Consider the following 21,105-nt stretch of genomic DNA (forward strand, 5'->3'; position numbering starts at 1 on the left):
TTACCTTCGTCTTTCTCCGATTTACTCTCAAACCATACTGTGTACTCATTAGACTGTTCATTCCGTTCAGCAGATCATTTAATTCTTCTTCACTTTCACTCAGGATAGCAATGTCATCAGCGAATCGTATCATTGATATCCTTTCACCTCGTATTTTATTCCACTCCTGAACCTTTCTTTTATTTCCATCATTGCTTCCTCGATATACAGATTGAAGAGTAGGGGCGAAAGGCTACAGCCTTGTCTTACACCCTTCTTAATACGAGCACTTCGTTCTTGATCGTCCACTCTTATTATTCCCCCTTGGATGTTGTACATATTGTATACGACCCGTCTCTCCCTATAGCTTACCCCAACTTTTTTCAGAATCTCGAACAGCTTGCACCATTTTATACTGTCGAACACTTTTTCGAGGTCGACAAATCCTATGAAAGTGTCTTGATTTTTCTTTAGCCTTGCTTCCATTATTAGCCGTAACGTCAGAATTGCTTCTCTCGTCCCTTTACTTTTCCTAAAGCCAAACTGATCGTCACCTAGCGCATGCTCAATTTTCTTTTCCATTCTTCTGTATATTATTCTTGTAAGCAGCTTCGATGCATGAGCTGTTACGCTGATTGTGCGATAATTCTCGCACTTGTCAGCTATTGCCGTCTTCGGAATTGTGTGGATGATGCTTTTGTCGCCAGACTCATATATTCTACACACCAACGTGAATAGTCGTTTTGTTGCCACTTCCCCCAATGATTTTAGAAATTCTGATGGAATGTTATCTATCCCTTCTGCCTTATTTGATCGTAAGTCCTCCAAAGCTCTTTTAAATTCCGATTCTAATACTGGATCCTCTATCGCTTCTAAATCGACTCCTGTTTCTTCTTCTATCTCATCAGACAAATCTTCACCCTCATAGAGGCTTTGAATGTATTCTTTCCACCTATCTGCTCTCTCCTCTGCATTTAACAGTGGAATTCCCGTTGTACTCGTAATGTTACCACCGTTGCTTTTAATGTCACCAAAGGTTGTTTTGAATTTCCTGTATGCTGAGTCTGTCCTTCCGACAATCATATCTTTTTCGATGTCTTCACATTTTTCCCGCAGCCATTTCGTCTTAGCTTCCCTGCACTTCCTATTTATTTCATTCCTCAGCGACTTGTATTTCTGTATTCCTGATTTTCCCGGAACATGTTTGTACTTCCTCCTTTCATCAATCAACTGAAGTATTTCTTCTGTTACCCATGGTTTCTTCGCAGCTACCTTCTTTGTACCTATGTTTTCCTTCCCAACTTCTGTGATGGCCCTTTTTAGAGATGTCCACTCCTCTTCAACTGTACTGCCTACTGCACTATTCCTTATTGCTGTATCTATAGCGTTAGAGAACTTCAAACGTATCTCGTCATTCCTTAGTACTTCCGTATCCCACTTCTTTGCGTATTGATTCTTCCTGACTAATGTCTTGAACTTCAGCCTACTCTTCATCACTACTATATTGTGATCTGAGTCTATATCTGCTCCAGGGTACGCCTTACAATCCAGTATCTGATTTCGGAATCTCTGTCTGACCATGATGTAATCTAATTGAAATCTTCCCGTATCTCCCGGCCTTTTCCAAGTATACCTCCTCCTCTTGTGATTCTTGAACAGGGTATTCGCTATTACTAGCTGAAACTTGTTACAGAACTCAATTAGTCTTTCTCCTCTTTCATTCCCTGTCCCAAGCCCATATTCTCCTGTAACCTTTTCTTCTACTCCTTCCCCTACAACTGCATTCCAGTCGCCCATGACTATTAGATTTTCGTCCCCTTTTACATACTGAATTACCCTTTCAATATCCTCATACACTTTCTCTATCTGTTGATCTTCAGCTTGCGACGTCGGCATGTATACCTGAACTATCATTGTCGGTGTTGGTCTGCTGTCGATTCTGATTAGAACAACCCGGTCACTGAACTGTTCACAGTAACACACCCTCTGCCCTACCTAGCTATTCATAACGAATCCTACACCTGTTATACCATTTTCTGCTGTTGTTGATATTACCCGATACTCATCTGACCAGAAATCCTTGTCTTCTTTCCACTTCACTTCACTGACCCCTACTATATCTAGATTGAGCCTTTGCATTTTCCTTTTCAGATTTTCTAACTTCCCTACCACGTTCAAGCTTCTGACATTCCACGCCCCGACCCGTAGAACGTTTTCCTTTCGCTGATTATTCAATCTTTTTCTCATGGTAACCTCCCCCTTGGCAGTCCCATTCCGGAGATCCGAATGGGGGACTATTCCGGAATGTTTTGCCAATGGAGAGATCATCATAACACTTCTTCAATTACAGGCCACATATCCTGTGGATACACGTTCCGTGTCTTTAATGCAGGGGTTTCCATTGCCTTCTGCATCCTCATGTCGTTGATCATTGCTGATTCTTCCGCCTTTAGGGGCAATTTCTCACCCCTAGGACAAGAGAGTGCCCTGAACCTCTATCCGCTCCTCCGCCCTCTTTGACAAGGCCGTTGGCAGAATGAGGCTGACTTCTTATGCCGGAAGTCTTCGGCCGCCAATGCTGATTATTTATCAAAATTTAGGCAGTGGCGGGGATCGAACCCGGGACCGAAGAACTACTTAAACCTAACTAACCTAAGGACATCACACACATCCATGCCCGAGGCAGGATTGGAACCTGCGACCTTAGCGGTCGCGCGGTTCCAGACTGAAGCGCCTAGAACCGCTCGGCCACTCCGGCCGGCTCCTTCGAATGTCTATGGAATGTGTATCTGCAACCATTGTAATATCTGCAGGTAATGATTTGTAGTAAGCAGAGGAAACCGTCTGTGACGGCACCTACTGTGCCCCATAGGGAGGAGGTGATTTGGATGTTACGGCTATTCATGGCCTATTGCTGCTCAGCATTGAATGGGTTAGTGTATCGTTGCACTGATGTCCATTGAACTGCTAAATCCGCGATATTCGAAGACAATTCCTGTGATCAATACGTTGCTGGTAACTGTAATTTAGCGGCGACGGGGGTTTTCCCCGAATCGAGGAATTCATGGTACATCCTCAACAAGGAAACGCAAAATGCCCTGTTATCGTACGACGTCGCAGATATCGCCTACAGCTCACCAGGTTAGCCTACAACGTAGCATTGTATACTTGTCAGCTTTCTCTGCCTCGTGATGACTGGGTGTTGTGTGATGTCCTTAGGTTAGTTAGGTTTAAGTAGTTCTAAGTTCTAGGGGACTGATGACCATAGATGTTAAGTCCCATAGTGCTTATACTTGTCAGCTAAAAAAAATGGCTTTCGGGAGGTGCCCCTACAGCTATCTCAATAGTGCAATGTCAGTTACGACAATACGAACCTAAGGATAACGTAAACCCAGTTCCGGGACCGAAAAAAATCAACGCCCCGGGGGCCGGGGGGGAAAAGGACAACCGAACGCGGGACCCTTCAGTTAGCAATCCACCGCACTGATCGCACAGCCAGCAGAGGCACAAAATTGTCAGTGTTTATGAACGCCAAGGCAACCTTCCGGTATCTGGTGGTGGTTGGGGGGGTGAACACGGACTTTTGTTCGTTCTGGAGATGTGGGTGGTCTTTTTTGTTATTCTGTGACCTACACTCGAGACGTATTTGGTCGGAACTGACTAGGCACGAGTAACAGTTTGTAATTTCCCATGATGGTCGACGTTTTCCAACACTTGTTGGAAAGAAACATCTGAAAGTCCTGGCACGAATGAGCACATTATACAAAGTGCTTTTAGCTGGAGCAAGAAAATACCTGAATTCAATTGTTGAGGTATATAGATTAAAAGGGCTAAATGTTACTTTAGTGGAGCAGTTAGCTGAGGGGGTCGAGTCACAGCCCTTATGGAGTCTAACAGCCAAGTTGAGAGCCCTGTGTATTATCATTCCGGAAGTCTGCATCTACACTTACACATCAACATAAATACCCGTAAACCACTGTACAGGTAATGGTGGAATGTACAGCGTACAAATATTATCAGATTTCTTTCCTACTCCATTCGGGTACTGCGTGAGGGCAAACTGGTGTGGGTATGCCCCTGTATATGCTTTAATCACTCTTATCTCGCGCCCATGACGTGCGCTGATAGCAATCAACTGATCGCACATACATCTTCGAACATAGGTTCCTTAAATTAGACAACAGAGCTTCTCGAGATCTGTGTCGTCTTTCTTCCAAGATCTCCGAAAATTTCTGTTACATTTTCATATGAGCTATGCCGACCTGTTAGGAAACTAGCAGTGCATCTTTGAATTTGTTCGCTGCCAATTGTCATGCCTACTAGATAAAGAAGCCAAACACTGGAAGTCGGGATTCAGGGTCCACAGTGATCAATAAAGCTGTTCCGGTCAGTTCAGAAAGCATTAAAAGCCTAATAACTTTCCTATTCAAGGGTACAGAACTATATTTAGTTCTTTTCCGCTTTTCTTGGCGGGTGTTCCGATTTAGTGTGCGAGCTTGTGCTCGATAGGAACAGGTCCTTTATACGATCGCGGATCAGTACCTAACTGAAGTTGATGTTCAGTGAGCGAAGCAGGCTTTGTGAGGTGAAACTAAATTACGTTTGTTCTCTCGGAAATTTGAGTGTGTTTTTTTTTGTGTATTTTTTTACCTCCTTACTTTTAGTTAAATTCCTGTATCGCAGTGGTGACTTTATCAGCGGAGGATGTTATTAGCCAATTGGAATCAACGTATGAGGTGTACTTATTCTAGTTCGGTGCTCGTATTTCGAATCTTCCCGAAAGTAGGTAGCCAAAGTTCTTTAATGTTTGTCTTTGCGAGTAGTGAGAAGCTCCACCCTGTCTCACAGGTTAATGCGAGATTGGCTACATTTATTTGGAATGGTGTGATGGTGTAGGAGTATAGATGATTAATCAGAGCAGTCCAATAAGCGATCCCGAATAAATATGTGGAACACTACTGAAACCTATCTGTTTCGATTAGTTTTCATGAGTGAAGGTAAAAATAAATGTGAATTTTAGGTAGATTAGCGCCAACTCTTCGTGACAAAATTCAACTGCGGGGAAGCATAGATAAATGTAGCTGCGAGAATTTTAAGAAAATCGTGCCCTGTGTGAAACTTTTTGTAATCACAGTATCTGACTATGAATTTTGATAAAAGAAAGCTGATTACTCTGAAAGTGAAGATGGTCCCTGTAAATTTTAATTAAGGAAAGAATCTGTTCTCCACACAGTTTGTCTTACCTGGCTGCAAACTGGCTACAGAGCGTCTCGATAAGAGCTGCAGATTGTAACTACGAAGACATGCAGAGGTGCAGTGCGTTCTCTAAAAACATTGCTATCATTCTTGGTTCATACTTTTATGATAACGGTTTTTAAATAATTGACTCTTGAGATGTGGGCAATGACTTTGGTTTAAATGAACTCAATCCCATTTCATTTTCTTAGACTTAAGAACATTTAATGAAACTTCAAAAATTCTTAAGCCCTCTCTGAGATCACGTAAGAATAATACAAGAATCACAAAAATTGAACTTATAATATTTGAACATCACAGATATAATCCCACCTTAAACAAAATTCCCTTAGTGTAATTCTTAAATCCATTTCGCTCGCAATGATCGATAAATCCAAACAAAAAAATTAAAGGGAAAAACATACCTGATCTGGATGTCTGATCAACCAACAATGCTGCATTATCAAACCACTACCGCAAATAAAACAAACTTAATCGTTACCTGCAGTCCATTCTTCACAAATATTATTACACCAATGCAAAACTCTATTCTCTTTCTGTCAGAGTAAGTCTTTTACTGTTTCATAACATAATTTCAAAAATCTCCATGGTTTTTCGCTTGTTGCTATCGCACCCAACACCAAAGTTCGACTGACTGTATCCTCTTCACTCCTCGCGAACAGTCGACAAATCTGGCGCGCATCTTCTCAGAGCATAGATCAACAGTGACTCATATCTGAGCGGCGCAGCGTCTCCTTCGAGGCTCCGCGCACGTGTCTAAGCAATTCAAACTCTACGAGCGCGATTTCAGACATCCAAAAAAAGGAAAATTCCGTCAAAAAGCAACACATACACCTTTCAATACTGTAACATATCATTTTCGGAATGCGACCGACGGCGAGTATTGACCACTATTGTGAGCAACAGCACCAATTTCGGGACTGTTCTTCCACCTGGAGCGAAGTGTCTGACGTTTCCTTAAACCAGTTAAACGCCGGTAGTCTGGCGTTACCTGGTGCTTTCAAAGGTAGGCAAGCCCGTCCCTAGGGCGTCGAACGAGTTGCCTAACCCTCAGGCGCCACTGCAGCTGTCAGGCTGATTTGGTGTTGAAGTTTTTAACAGGTACTTTTGTAACGTATCCCACGAAGTTGCGTGAGTGGCACCGAGGATGTTGCCCCAGTGAGGGGATCTCACACATGTTACTGTAGCATTTCTGTGTGATGCCATCACAGGAAGGCGGGTAACAGGAGGGTGGAGAAAGCATAAATACACTCCTGGAAATGGAAAAAAGAACACATTGACACCGGTGTGTCAGACCCACCATACTTGCTCCGGACACTGCGAGAGGGCTGTACAAGCAATGATCACACGCACGGCACAGCGGACACACCAGGAACCGCGGTGTTGGCCGTCGAATGGCGCTAGCTGCGCAGCATTTGTGCACCGCCGCCGTCAGTGTCAGCCAGTTTGCCGTGGCATACGGAGCTCCATCGCAGTCTTTAACACTGGTAGCATGCCGCGACAGCGTGGACGTGAACCGTATGTGCAGCTGACGGACTTTGAGCGAGGGCGTATAGTGGGCATGCGGGAGGCTGGATGGACGTACCGCCGAATTGCTCAACACGTGGGGCGTGAGGTCTCCACAGTACATCGATGTTGTCGCCAGTGGTCGGCGGAAGGTGCACGTGCCCGTCGACCTGGGACCGGACCGCAGCGACGCACGGATGCACGCCAAGACCGTAGGATCCTACGCAGTGCCGTAGGGGACCGCACCGCCACTTCCCAGCAAATTAGGGACACTGTTGCTCCTGGGGTATCGGCAAGGACCATTCGCAACCGTCTCCATGAAGCTGGGCTACGGTCCCGCACACCGTTAGGCCGTCTTCCGCTCACGTCCCAACATCGTGCAGCCCGCCTCCAATGGTGTCGCGACAGGCGTGAATGGAGGGACGAATGGACACGTGTCGTCTTCAGCGATGAGAGTCGCTTCTGCCTTGGTGCCAGTGATGGTCGTATGCGTGTTTGGCGCCGTGCAGGTGAGCGCCACAATCAGGACTGCATACGACCGAGGCACACAGGGCCAACACCCGGCATCATGGTGTGGGGAGCGATCTCCTACACTGGCCGTACACCACTGGTGATCGTCGAGGGGACACTGAATAGTGCTCAGTACATCCAAACCGTCATCGAACCCATCGTTCTACCATTCCTAGACCGGCAAGGGAACTTGCTGTTCCAACAGGACAATGCACGTCCGCATGTATCCCGTGCCACCCAACGTGCTCTAGAAGGTGTAAGTCAACTACCCTGGCCAGCAAGATCTCCGGATCTGTCCCCCATTGAGCATGTTTGGGACTGGATGAAGCGTCGTCTCACGCGGTCTGCACGTCCAGCACGAACGCTGGTCCAACTGAGGCGCCAGGTGGAAATGGCATGGCAAGCCGTTCCACAGGACTACATCCAGCATCTCTACGATCGTCTCCATGGGAGAATAGCAACCTGCATTGCTGCGAAAGGTGGATATACACTGTACTAGTGCCGACATTGTGCATGCTCTGTTGCCTGTGTCTATGTGCCTGTGGTTCTGTCAGTGTGATCATGTGATGTATCTGACCCCAGGAATGTGTCAATAAAGTTTCCCCTTCCTGGGACAATGAATTCACGGTGTTCTTATTTCAATTTCCAGGAGTGTATATTTTACTGCTTCGGATCACGTTCAAATTTCGTCGAACGGTTTTGAACGGTCCCTAGAGGCTCGAATCTATATACGAGAGCAAAAACTGCGGTTGAGCTGCACCCAAAAGGGGTGTGATTACGTTCACTGGGGATGCAGCCCACAATGTCCTAAGGGAAGGGCTGTAACTGAGGTTCTCCACAGTGTCAGAGGATGTCAAGGACATCTCCCTGTTGTTCATCACACTGCGGACCGTCGTTTTCGAAAGCGAAATGTAAGGGAATCAACGTTCCAGGGAAAGTGGTAGTTTCATTGACGCCATGAGGTGTTTTCGTTTGGATTCTGAGCGGCAGTGTGTCTCAGATGTTTCCCTCGGCCACCCATAAGAAAACCGCTGGCTGGCACTGCTCTCACATCCATCGCAGAGACGTTTAAAGAAGGGGTGAAATGTGGGTAAGAGGGACTGAGATTATCTTCTCATCGTGTGAGACAGCCACTGTGGCGTTGGCTGGTGTTGTGGTGAAATCTGGTGCCCAGGTGGCGTAATTAAACCACCTTACGGCTCACACAAACTTCCGAGGTGTGGCCTTTTTCTCGCAGTTGTCGACACTTGACTGATTGAAGCGTCATCCAGCCATAGGGTGAAGTCAGAGGGCACCACGCTTTTGCACCATTACAGAAGAACGTTGTGGGCACCTTCGAGCGAAATTTCAAACTTACGCGTCGCAACGGGAGGCAATTATGGGATTTCGAAAAAGTCATTCTCTAATTCTGTTGTGCAGTATGCAGCACTAAGATTCTATTCAGAGTATACTGATGCAATATCTCCGTACTTAACAACTATAGACAACCGCTCGCTCGACGGAAAGGTCCGAACTCAAAAACTGCAAAGTTGCACAGATCACATCGACATTCAAGAAAGGCAATAGGAGCAATCCACTAAACTGCAGTCCCACATCATTAACGTCGATATGCACCAGGATTTTGGAACGAACATTGTCTTCGAACATCGCGAGTTACATAAAAGAGAACGGGGTATTGGCACACAGTCAACACGGAATTAGAAAATATTGTTCTTGTCAAACACAACTAGTTCATCATTCATACGAAGTGATTAGTGCTAACGGCAAGGGATTTAAAATTGATTCCGTATTTCTAGATTTCCACAAGGCTTTTGACACCGTACCTCACAAGCGGTTTGAAATAAAATTGTGTGCTTATGGAACATCGCCTCAGTTATGTGACTGGATTCGTAATTTCCTGTCAGAGAGGTCACAGTCTGTAGTAACTCGCGGAAAGTCATCGAGCAAAACAGAAGTGATTTCTGGCGTTCCCCAAGGTAGTGTTATAGGCCGTCTGCTGTTCATTATCTTCATAAACGATTTACGAGACAATCTGAGCAGCCCTCTTGGTTTGTTTGTAAATAGTGCCTTCGCTTACGTCTTGTAAACTCATCAGATGATCAAAAGCAGCTGCAAATGATTTATACAAGGAATGTGTATGGTGCGAAAAGGGGCAATTGATCCTGAATAGTGAAAAGCGTGAAGTCATCCACATGAGTGCTAAAACAGATCCGGTAAATTTCGGTTACACGATAAATCAATCAAATCACTAGACCGTAAATTCAACTGAACGCCTCGGAATTGCAATTACGAACAACTTAAATTGAAAATAACAAGTAGAAAAGGTTGTGGGGAGGCGAACCGAAGACTACGTTTTACTAGCATAGCACTTATAAGATGCCTCAGATCTACAAAAACTACGCTTGTCCGTCCTCTTATGGAGTACTGCTGCGCGCTGTGGGATAGGATTAACAGAGTACATCGAAAAAGTTCGAAAAAGGGCAGCACGTTGTATATTATCGAAAAATAGAGGAGAGAGTGTCACGGACATGACACAGGATTTGGGGTTGAAATCCTTTAAAAAAAGGCGTTTATCGTTGTGGCGAAATTTTTTCACGAAATTTCAGTCACTTTCTCCTCCGAATGGGAAAAGATTTTGTTGATGCCGACCTACACAGGCGGAAGCGAACATCACAATAACATAAAGGAAATCACAACTCACACGGAAAGATATAGGCGTACATTTTTCCGCACTTTGTTGGAGAGAGTAACAATAGAGAATTAGTATGAAGGTTGTTCGATGAACCTTCTGCCCGGCGCTTAAGTTTGATTTGCAGAGTAGCCAAGTAGCTATAAAAAATGGTTCAAATGGCTCTGAGCACTATGGGACTTAACATCTATGGTCTTCAGTCCCCTAGAACTTAGAACTACTTAAACCTAACTAACCTAAGGACATCACACAACACCCAGTCATCACGAGGCAGAGAAAATCCCTGACCCCGCCGGGAATCGAACCCGAGAACCCGGGCGCGGGAAGCGAGAACGCTACCGCACGACCACGAGCTGCGGACACACGTAGCTATAGATGTAGATGAATTCTGATGTACAGTGTATGTCTGACTAAGCTTTTCGCTTGTGGTGCCAATAGGACATTGTATAGTTTAAACATATTCGCCAATTTTTTTGATGTTTTCTCAAAATATTCACAGTAACGGTCTTTTTATTCTTAACGAGTTTCCCTTTTTGTTTCCTTTTTAGCTGGAGGATAAGACTTTTCGCCATACATTATGAAGTAAGAGTCATCTCGTACAAGGAATTTGACTGCCTACGGTGGACATTTCTCAGTCTGGCACCCGCCTTTCTTGCAGCTATTTTTATATGGGCCTTCCGGTATAAATCGATTTGAGATATTTGATGGATGAGATTGCTTTCCGTGACTATTCGGCACTCGTGTTAACACGCATTAACGGATTTTTTGATTTTCTAAGTATTAATGCGCAATACGTTACTTTTTGTTGTGTTTAGGATCAGTTGCCAAACCCTTAACGTTGTGTCCATCCTCTGGAGGTCTTGTTTCATTTCGCTACAATTTTCTAGCGTTGGATCTTCTCTGTAAACAACTGCACCGTATGCTAACAGCCTCACGGAACTCCTGACATACATTAATTTATTTAGACAGGATTGTTCGTAAGTACCTCCAGGGTTTCATAAGACGAATGAGTAAAAGTTACAAGACATACAGAAAACGCACACATGTCAGTGAATATATCGTCTCTCCAAATTTTTAACTCACATTACATGTGCTGAGTTTGGGCACCGTGTTCGAAGCGGCACACGTAAATACGTGCGGGCAATTTATTGTATGCGTTGCTGCTGTCGCCCGGAAAGGGGCAGCGACAGCAGCCCGCTTTGCAAATCTGTTCACTGTATTGCCTATCTGCAGGCGAGATCAAATTCGATGCAGCAACAGGGAGCGGATGATTTTTGTGTCTGTTCTGACATTCCTGATCCTAGTGGAGCGCTTTGCAACAACGCCATGGTGCTGTTACGAATTGAAACTTGGAGAGATATTCTGTACACCAATAAGTATCTTTTTTCAGTATGTCTTGTAGTATTCATGCATTCGTCTTCCGCAACCATGAAGGTACAATTGAATAACACTGTGTATATTTTAGTGAACAATAATGGTTCTCTAACACTCCTTAGGAGCACACCCGAAGTTACCTCTATGTCTGCGTTAAGAATGACATGCTGTGTTCCATTTGATAGGAACTCTTCAATATAATTAGTAAGGTCGCCTAATATTCTGGACGCTCGTATTTTATTCAATATGTGACAGTGCGGAACTGTATTCAACATCGTCCGGAAGTCGAGGAACACAGCATGTAGCTGGTTTTCGGCTGTTACTGTCTTCTGGAATCCGTGGATGGACAGAGCGAGCTGATCGTTCTTTGCGGAACTCATATTGATTCCTACAGAGAAGATACACGGTCTTCAGAAATGCCATAATACGCGAGCATTAAATGTGTTCTAAAACACAACAACAGACTGAAGTCCTTGATATAGAACTATAGGCGTATGGTGTGCATCTGTTCTAAAAGTCTTGTTGACAACAGACATGACTTGCGCATAGCAAGTTTTTTCGCATGATCTGTGTAGAATCCTATAGGTACTCAGTCATGTGTGTCGCCTTTCTTCATGAGAGTGACTTTACCTGCTTTTCTACCACCTATTTCGATCTCTACAATAACAACAGTGTGGGAAGGACAGATTGCTACACACGACTTAAGGCGGCCACAAACGCTGGACAAGCACACTTAAACAAGCATGCTTAAGCAAACATGCACAAATTCCTGGTATCTGTAGACGGTTCAAGCATGCTTGTTCAAGCATTAGTTTGTCTGCCACAAAATGTCGAGCTCAGACAACGATGCGCTGGCCTTGGCAACCTTTTTGCTTGTGTTGCGAAAAAAAAGCTAAAGATAAAATGTGATACGTGAAGTAAAGCGTGCTTAAAGAAAAGAAAAGAAATATTTCAATGTAAACTATTCGGTATAGACAGACTATTGAAACTATCTCACAGTACCGTTGATTTTCTTCTCTCTTTCTCTATGTAATATTGTGTCCTTTGACTTAACCTACAGTACAGTACAACCTTTGTAAAGAATACCGAGCGAGGTGGCGCAGTGGTTAGCACACTGGACTCGCATTCGGAAGGACGACGGTTCAATCCCGTGTCCGGCCATCCTGATTTAGGTTTTCCGTGATTTCCCTAAATCACTCCAGGCAAATGCCGGGATGGTTCCTTTGAAAGGACACGGCCGACTTCCTTCCCCATTCTTCCCTAATCCTATGAGACCGATAACCTCGCTGTTTGGTCTCTTCCCCCAAACAACCAACCTTTGTAAAGAATGTAGTTTAAAAGAACCAAATGAAAATTGAATGAAGACAGATCACTGACACGTGCTTGCACAAGCCTTTCTATTCTTGCTACACACGCTGGAATATACACACGCTTGAACGCTTGCACAAGCATGCATAAACGAAATTCGATCAGTCATCAAGCTGCTTGTATAGTCCCGATGCTTGCGGACATTTATCCTACATATTCTCAAGCACGCTAGGGCAAGCATGCAGTTATGAATGGGACCGCCTTTAGAGGAGGCGTTGAGTCGCACAACGAAAAATGAATACTAGCTTTAGCGCCGTGAGACAATAGGTATGTGTGTGCGCGTTGTCGTTGCGAGAAAGTGTGAGAGTTCTACTTCAAAGGAAGGACTTTGTCCGGAAGGTTACATGGGATAGAGAAAAATATGGGAACACAGCGAGAAATGCATGCTTGAACATAAAAGCAGATGCTAGCCAAGCCTGCAAACTTCACTGATTTATTTGACCACGAACGGTATCTGCACGGAGTCCTCAATATGTTTCAAGTGTCAGTCGCGGGCAGAGCAGTGTTCTGTGTGGTTGTAAGTGAATTATGTCGGAACTAAGAGAATTAGAACGCGGGCAAGTTGTGTTGCTCGTCTGTTAGGTTGTTCCACAGTCAAGAAGGCTAAGTGTCTGCTGTTTCAAGAGACACTGCATCGAAGACTTACACCGCATATTGGGAAAGCGGAAAAACATCATCCAGTAAATCGCAACGAGAAAGAAATTATGTGTTTTGTGATCGTGATAGACGATCGTTGAAGAGGATTGTGACGAAAAATAAGAGGACGAGCAGCTACAACAGTCACCGCGGATTTGAATGTCGCAACCGTGAACCCTGTCAGCATCAAAACAGTACGAAGAGAGCTCCATGAGCAGGCACTTGCATGGCGGGCTAGAGGTTCAAACCCGCTCGTCAGCAATGCACATCCCCGTAACAGGAAAAAGTGGAACAGCAGCCAAGAACCCCGGACTGGGGAGCAATAGAAAGTCATTTTGTGAAATGAGCTTTGTTTCATACTGTTTTCAAAATCTGGGTGAGTTCAGGTAAGACTGAAATACGGCGTGGGTACACTGATGGTTTGGGCAGGTATATTATTGTCTTGTTCCAAGGTCACGATGCTTGCTCTACAAGGTCACATTACCGCCAAAAATTATTTGAAGGTTTTGGCCGATCATATGCATCTCATGGCACAATGTTTGTTCCCCAATGTTGATGCTGTGGTCCAAGACCATGAGGCCCTTGTTCACAAAGCTCGAATTATCGAGGAATGGTATGAGAGCACCGGGATGAATTGTCGCATCTCCACTGGCCACCGTTTTCACCAGATCTCAGTATTATTGATCCTCTGTTGTCTACTTTCGAGAGAAGGGTGTTTGATTGCTGTCGATCTCAGTCTTCGTGTCCTGAACTAGTCACTATTTTGCAGGGAGACCTCGAAAACCATACAAGACCCGTGTTCATCCATCCAGAGACGACTGGAAGCTGTTTTGAATGCCAGTTGGTTTCCTGCACCGTTTTAGGCATGGTAATGTGTTGTGATTTTTGTGTTTCCGTCTTTTTGACCATCCCCTGTACATAACTGTAGTATACTTTTTCTTTTTCGTTGTGCCTTTTCATATTGTTATTATTCCATTCTGGTCTTTCCATTATTTTATTTCGATATTTCTCATTTTGACGTTTGTGCGACGACTGAAAGCCAGAGTCGCAGTATAATCTTCCTTAGTGAATCACATTTCCAAAAAAAGGAATTTGATATTTCGGCCTTCTATCATCCTTCGTTTCGATGCCGTTACAATTTCTGGGAATGATCTGTTTACTGACTTCACCTAGAAGGTTTGGATTTTCTGCGACATTAACTCCACAGACATAAATATACAGAGCGAGTGGTTCAATGCACAAGTAAACATCATCATCATCGTTTCAGGGATGTTCCACTATCACTTCATCTCTGCTTCGGTCTTCCTTGGTCTCTTCGGCCAATGGGAGTCCTTGTTCTCTCCATTCTAAGTGCTCTTCCCACTTGCTTCTATATTCTGTACATTTTTTCCAATACCGCAGATATTTGTAACTGATTCGGTGTATCCTATTTTCTTATTTTATAGAGTTCTGTGTGTTCCAGCGGTACCCTAAGGAATTTCATTTCTGTGGCTTGCAAACGGCTGTGGCGCCGCTATCTTCAGATTTCACTGTCATATGGAACAACTGGCAATGCCATCATCTTGTGCAGTTTCAGCTATGTTTCGATTCGCATTGTTTGCACTGCTTTATGAATAGTTCCGCATATTTATTGGTATATATTGTTTGTATATCTATTGTAATCATACGAGACATCACAACCTAAGTGATTAAACTGTTAAGCCTGTTCTAAAAGTCTTTTAACCAAAATAATCTTTGATAGAAAATTGGGTGTTTGCTCCGAGAATTTATGACTTACATTTTATGCAAATATCATGTAGTGAGCATTATCTTCAGTGTTTTGCATAATCACTAAGTCATCAGTACATGCTAGCACATTTAAAGTAGTCCCACCTAATTTAATTCCAAGTAGTGCTTGATCCTTCCATCTGCAAAAGGTATCTACCATACAAAGGTTAAAAAGCGTGGGTGATAATACACACCCTAGTCTTTCTCCCTTATTAATAACTATATTTTCCCTGTTTGAAATGAGATAAATTGCATCTGAAGCAGTGGCCATTATACAGTCCTTTTATACACATTATTATGTATAGAACACAGCCCCGTTTAACTATTATATTCCAAAGTTCATGCCTGTCTATCTAATCGATGACCCTTCTAGACCCACAAACGCCATACAGATGGTCAAATTGTATTTTCTTCTTCCTCTGTTGTTGTTTCACAGTATATGTATTGTCAATGCCAGCATTAACTTTACGAAAACCGTTCTGTCTTCTTGCAAGACTGATTCTGTTACTGGCTATAACCGGTTATTTAATATAGCTACATATAGTTTATTCGTTGAATTTAGTATACTTTTATGGGTTTATTTCATTCTCCATCCTTAAACACAGAAGAAATATTTGTCATTAACCACATGTCGGGGATCAGCACTGTAAACAAGCAGATATTTAATAGGTGAAGAAGACTGAATTTGAGTAAAACATTCTCCATTATTTACGAGTTCTATATTTATGCCATATGCTCCTATTGATTTTTTATTCTTCTGTTTTCTTATTTGCGCCTCTCACTCTTCAAAAGTAAGCCATTATTTTTTACTACGAGGGCATGCTGAAAATTAATGCCTCCGAGTTTTTAAGCGAAAACTCCTAAAGATATTTAAATAAAACTTTATTCTTTCCGTCTACATATTTACAGCCCTCTGTCGCCAGACGGCTCCGAAAAGTAGCGTGTATCATGACGGTGTGTAAGGTAACTACGTCGTTGCCTGTAACACAGCGTGCTGTAATCGAGTTTCGGGTTCGTAGAGTTCGTTCACATATGGAGCAACCTCTTCTTCGACAAGACAATCCCATATCAAACGCAAGCGCTGTGATGTATGCAACAATCCGACACATTGGGTTCACTGTCGTCAATCATCCTTCATACTCTACGGACTTGGCCCCATCAGATTTTCGTCTGTTTCCAAAACTTAAATGACACCTTTGACAACTTCAGTTTGATAGTGATGACACGCTACTAGTAGAGCTGTGGTTGTGGCTCTGTTAATAAAGTCAAACATTTTACGGTATCAACAAACTGGACTGGTCTCTCATTGGGAAAATTTGTTAGTGGCCAGGGTGGCTAGTTGAGAAAGAAATATGTGAACACGAAGAATAAAGATGTAGAATGTTAATAAAGTTTGTTTCATTTTAAATGGTTTAAGAGTTTTCACATAAATATTCGGAGACGGTACTTTTCAGCACACTTTCGTAATTCTCCAGTCATATCTTCTAGGTTAGTAGAATTACACTGCGCAAGAAAAGTAAAGGATAACTTTTTCGAAACCCGTAATTGTCTCTCATTCCAACGCATAAGTTTGAAATTTGGCCCAGAGGTGTCTACAAACTTCCTCTGTAACGGTGGAAAATCGTGATGCCCTGCGATATCACCCTCAGGCTCGACGACGTTTCAAACTCAAGGTGCAGACACATGCGGGAAAAAAAAGCCAGAGGTCACTTCATGTCACAAGTAAATTGCTTGCCTACCTGCAGGCGTCGGGGCTACTACGCAGATTCTCTCTGTGAAGGTACATTTCTAAAATTCTCCATAACTGAAGGTGTTTTTCGCGAACTGCGGAGGCGGGAGTGGGCTTGGGGGAGGGGGGGGGGGTTCTTGAGGAGCACTTCACCGTTCGTTTTCTTCTCGCATGTGTCACTGTCGCACTCTTCCGTGATCATGCCACAGTCCCTAGTGATTCCATCCTGTACACGAGAACAAAAATTTCAGTCGCGCTGCACTCCAAACTGATGCGATCACATTCTATGGGGATGTAGCTCAAAAGTTGAAATGTGTGTGAATTCCCAAGGGACCAAACTGCTGAGGTCTTCTGTCCCTAGACTACACACTACTTAAAATAACTTATGTTAAGAACAAGAAACACATCCATGCGCGAGGGACTCGAACCTCCGGCGAGAGGGGCTGCGCAATCCGTGACATGGCGCCTCAAGCCGCGCGGTTGGATGTAGCCCCACAATGTTCATAGCGAAGGGTTGAAATGTCCGAGGGTGTCAGTAGTGTCAAGAACGTCTTCCTGTTGGTCATCACATTGCGAATTGTCGTTTTCGACAACGAAATGGGTGGGAATCAACGTCCCAAGAAAAGGGGTAAAATGGAAATGCCGTGTGGCTAGGGCCTCCCGTCGGGTAGACCGTTCGCCTGGTGAAAGTCTTTAGAGTTGACGTCATTTCGTCGACTTGCGTGTCGATGGGATGAAAATGATGCTGATAAGGACAACACAACACTCAGTTCCTGAGCGGAGAAAATCTCCGACCCAGCGGGGAATCGAACCCGGGTCATTCCGTCGATCTGACCACTCAGCTACCAGGGGCGGAAAAGGAGTGATCTCATCGATGCCCTTCGTGCAAACCCCTGGGGCCTCACCGACGGTGTCTGTGAAATGTTTTCCTCGACCACTCAGAAAACAGCGTGATTTTAACGTTTGGCGTCGCAGTTCCGACCTCTATCGCAGAGGCGTCAAAATAAGAGGTGAAATGTTGGTAAGAGGGTCTGTGGCGACCTCCCCGTCGTGTGACGCGTCCACGGCGACGTTGGAGAGAACTGTGGTGAAAATTGGTGTCGGTGTGACATCATTAACGCTGTTTACACCCACATAAACTTCTAAGTCTGGTCTGTTTTTCGCAGGTGTCTACACCTTTGCTGTTTGATGCACTCGTTTGCAGCGTTACAGAGGAAGGTTGTAGAAATATTTGAGCCAAATTTGAAACTTATGCGTCGGAATGGGACACTATCCAGAGGTTTCGGAAAAGTGACCCATTAATTCTGTTACGCTGTGTATGTGTCTCGAGATTAAATCCGATTCATAATGTTCAGTCTATATTTTATGTGTTATCAGATATATTGAAACATCCCCCTAGAAAAATTAATGAATTACTGTGCTGATAAACCTCTACGTTCTTTGATTTTCAAGCAGCTGAGCAAAACTGAACTTACTCAGAAATTTCTCTCTTTCTTTATTCTGATCAACACTAAACTGACAAACAATTTTTTTTTAGCGCATCACAATCTGACTTTCAATAATCCCTCCAAACAATAACCTATACCTTTCATGAATCACTTACCTAACAAAAATCTTCGTTACTCAAACTACTGCAATACAGCGAGCGCCAATACTGCCAGCTAAATAAATGATTCTACTGAAGACACTAACTACTGATAGGCATAGTTAGCAAATGAAAGATTTTGATAGAGAACAAACAATGTATTTACCTTAATAATGTTCAAAAGTCATCACATATATCAGTTGATGATATCCAGTATTACAAATTTACTCTTTCTGATGGACACACGTCCAGATCTCAAAATTCTGCCATCTCTCTCCCCACATACACCACTGCTGGCGGCTCACCTCCAACTGCGCAACGCAACGCTCTGTTAACAGCCAACTGCCCAACACTACAATAGCAAATTCCAACAATGCAGACCAGCCACAGACTGCACACAGCACAGTCAGTGATTTTCATATAGAGCGCTACATGGCGTTACCAACATAAAAACCTAAACAGCCTACTTAAATATCCCCCATTCTCCCCACAAAAAATTTTACAAATTGTTTTGGACAGTGGCCAACACAGCTTTGAAAAAAAAATTATAATTACAATAACTAAGATATCAAATGCACACACTTATTGATACACTATTGGTCAAAAGCAAAGATTTTCTCACAGTCCATAAAGACAGTCCTGATCATTCATCACAATTGTTGTTGTTGTGGTCTACAGTCCTGAGACTGGTTTGATGCAGCTCTCCATGCTACTCTATCCTGTGCAAGCTTCTTCATCTCCCAGTACTTACTGCAACCTACATCCTTCTGAATCTGCTTAGTGTATTCAACTCTTGGAATCCCTCTACTATTTTTACCCTCCACGCTGCCCTCCAATGCTAAATTTGTGATCCCTTGATGCCTCAGAACATGCCCTACCAACCGGTCCCTTCTTCTTGTCAAGTTGTGCCACAAACTCCTCTTCTCCCCTATTCTATTCAATACCTCCTCATTAGTTACCTTATCTACCCATCTAATCTTCAGCATTCTTCTGTAGCACGACATTTCGAAAGCTTCTATTCTCTTCTTGTCCAAAACGTAGGTTTGCCTTTCCTTAATCTTTCTTCTAAGATAAGGCGTAAGGTCAGTATTGCCTCACGTGTTCCAACATTTCTACGGAATCCAAACTGATCTTCCCCGAGGTCGACTTCTGCCAGTTTTTTCATTCGTCTGTAAAGAATTCGCGTTAGTATTTTGCAGCTGTGACTTATTAAACTGACTGTTCGGTAATTTTCACATCTGTCAACAACTGCTTTCTTTGGGATTGGAATTATTATATTCTTCTTGAAATCTGAGGGTATTTGATCGCAGTATTAATTACAATTTTATGCACAAAAGTCTGAGCAGTAAAAGAAAATGCACATGGAAGTAGTGTATTTCCATGCAGAACAGCCTACTTACAGTATCAGCGCGTTATCTCTTTCTGATTTATTTGAATTTAATGAGACATTCAGTTCTAACCGTGACAGAGCTGCAGCTGGAGAGAAACGTGCGCTTAGAGTCTGAATGAATCGCGCGGGGGTAGGAAACCGGTAGGTGTGGGCAGCAGCAGCCGCAGGTGTGGCCTGGCAGACGCGGGAACGAACAGGCGCGCCGGGTCGTGTCGTGGTCGTGTCACCGGGCGGCGGGCGAGCGGCGAACGGGTCGCGTGTACGTCGCCAGGACCGGAGTGGGTCGCGTTTACACAACTGTTTGGAAAACAAACACGCCGACCTTCCGGTGAGGCAGCTCGGAATCGTCAGTGTGCTGCGCCGAATAATGAGCCACAAGGCAGATTCAAACGGACACCTGAGCACCAGACACGGCGATACGTTACTGTGACACCGTGTGGCCGTGTGTCTGGCTCACGGGATCGCTGCGTGTGCGTCCGGCCATCTGTACGGGACAGGGCCGCCCTCATAGTAAACAACGTGTCGTGTGAGGCGACACGTCTTTTACTTTGGGTACGCAGTAAGGACCGTAAGTCAAGGCTGTGAGCAAACCATGACGAGATGCATACGTACCAGCTCACGAGGAGAGTCATAACCTGATTTCCCTGAAACTTTGCTCAGTGGAGGAGGAGTGAACATAACCGAACATATACTACTGGCCATTAAAATTGTTACACCAAGAAGAAATGCAGATGATAAACGGGTATTCATTGGACAAATATATTATAATAGAACAGACATGTGATTACATATTCACGCAATTTGGGTGCATAGATCCTGAGAAATCAGTACCCAGAACAACCACCTCTGGCCGTAATAACGGCCTTCATACGGCTGGGCCTTGAGTCAAAGACAGCTAGGATGGTGTGTACTGGTACAGCTGCCCATGGAGATTCAACACGATACCACAGTTCATCAAGAGTAGTGACTGGCGAATTGTGACGAGCCAGTTGCTCGGCCACCATTGACCAGATGTTTTCAGTTGGTGAGATATCTGGAGAATGTGCTGGCCAGGGCAGCAGTCGAATATTTTCTGTATCCAGAAAGGCTCGTACAGGACCTGGAACATGCGGTCGTGCATTATCCTGATGAAATGTAGGGTTTCGCAGGTATCGAATGAAGGGTAGAGACACGGGTCGTAACACTTCTTAAATCTAACGTCCACTGTTCAAAGTGCCGTCAGTGCCAACAAGAGGTGGCCGAGCCGTGTAACCAATGGCACCCCATACCATCACGCCGGGTGATACGCCAGTATGGCGATGACGAATACACGCTTC

The sequence above is a fragment of the Schistocerca nitens genome, chromosome 7, assembly GCF_023898315.1.
Source record: "Schistocerca nitens isolate TAMUIC-IGC-003100 chromosome 7, iqSchNite1.1, whole genome shotgun sequence".
NCBI lineage: Eukaryota > Metazoa > Arthropoda > Insecta > Orthoptera > Acrididae > Schistocerca > Schistocerca nitens.